Source organism: Rutilus rutilus, assembly GCF_951802725.1.
Source record: "Rutilus rutilus genome assembly, chromosome: 6".
Classification (NCBI taxonomy): Eukaryota; Metazoa; Chordata; class Actinopteri; order Cypriniformes; family Leuciscidae; genus Rutilus; species Rutilus rutilus.
In genome coordinates, this window is record NC_140214.1 from 32,057,256 (window position 1) to 32,058,930 (window position 1,675).

At 48.5% G+C, this 1,675-nt stretch overlaps 1 long non-coding RNA gene across 1 annotated transcript; it reads right to left on the bottom strand.

Moving 5' to 3' along the window:
* Positions 1 to 227: 227 nt before the first annotated feature.
* Positions 228 to 874, bottom strand: LOC311292929. The gene is made up of 3 exons (XR_014627852.1): positions 651 to 874; positions 476 to 493; positions 228 to 371 (listed from the first exon to the last, which is right to left on the bottom strand). It is a non-coding gene; the product is annotated as an uncharacterized lncRNA (long non-coding RNA).
* Positions 875 to 1,675: the final 801 nt, after the last annotated feature.

Below are 1,675 nucleotides of genomic sequence, written 5' to 3' on the forward strand. Positions count from 1 at the left end.
AGTAACAGGTAATGTTTCTTCTCTCAACCGCAGATCCTCTTACCAGGACATGAAAGGAGAATTGTGACTTTAAAACTCACTTCACAGCGTTGCTGCACATCTGCAGGGCTCAGACGGTAAATAACAGGTAATGTTCCTTCTCTCGACAGCAGATTCTCTTATCAGGACATAAAAGGAGAATTGTGACTTTAAAACTCACTTTACAGCGTTGCTGCAGTCGTCAGGATTCTTCTCCCAGCATCAAACACTTTCACCAGACATTCGCGAGAGACTCAATGGGCGGCTTTACCAGCGAGGCTGTACCTCTTCAGAGCTCAGTCGGTAAGTATAATAGTTCGGACTTTTCCACAGCCATACGGTTTTTCCCGAGACTTGTAATTTCAGAGAAAAAGAGAGGATTAACAAAAGCCTTCAATGAGGAATACTCCACAACAATACTCAATGGAAGAGAAGATACTACAAAGCATTACTTCACCAGTTCAGTTGTTTCGTTCTGGAATTTGGATGGAGACAAGTAGATCATTTCACAAGAATGAAAGCAGGCATTGGGAGACTTTTCTCAGCATAGCACACAGCACTCGTGTTCACTACAAATCCACAGCATTAATTCGGCGTGCATCAGGTAAGGCAAACAACTGCAAATCACTCACACAGTAGGGCTGATCAGAAGCCTCGCTTCATCCATGCATTTCATTGGGAATATTCAACTCTCAGTTCTTCTCCAGTGTATCTGAAACAAACGTCCTCCTCAATAGTAAATTTCACATTCACAGTCTTTTCTTCAAGCTTTACATTTGATTCAATGATGTAATTAATTCACTTATCTTTCTCTCTTCCTCTTCCAGCACAGATCCAAGCAGCAGTTCAATCCAGTAGTATTCCACAAACAGCTCTAAACGACAGACTCCAATGGCAGTTCTTCACTTACACGAATTTCCAGGGTTACCGCGTTCAATGTAAGCACCCGAACAGGAGATCCTCTACTCCCAGACGCGACGACAGAGACCCAGCCGAACAGCCAGTCCAAGGAACACCGACCAACAACTACACCACAAGCAACCGTCCTGACCGACTGAACCCAAAAACGACTCCCTCCCTTCTGTCCTGAACGGCTCCTTTATCCTCCTCTTGTGAAGCGAAAAGCCTATACAAACGCCGCTCCCCTCTCTCTCACACCTGCCGTGCATCAGCGGTAATCAGGTCGGGCAATGCCTCAGCTACACCCGGAACCGGAGTAAGGTGTCACACCAAAATAATCCCCTCGGGGAACATAGAAAAAGGTTCCGCTTTTCCAAGCATTCTGTCACCCGTGACATCCCCCCTTGCCAATCGGTTCTAGTCCCTAGAACCAGTCTTCTCTAATGCCATTCGCCATATCGCTCAGGTGGCTGTCCTTGGTTGTCCCGCTGGGACCGTCGAGGTGGCGTGGGTGGAGCCGCTCGGGCCTCCGCTTCGGGGTTCCCTGGGACTATTGCCCACCCTACCATGGGCACATTGGAGGCAAGCGGCGCACTCTGTGTTTCAGCCGCTGGCTGTGGATAGTTCGGACATGGACGGAGCAAGTTTCGATGAAGTACTCGTATGGGTCCCGGTTTTCCCTCAGGCCGTACCGAGTAGACTGGAGCATCAGGCCCCTGTCGGTGTTCCACCACATAAGGTGTCGATTCCCAACGAT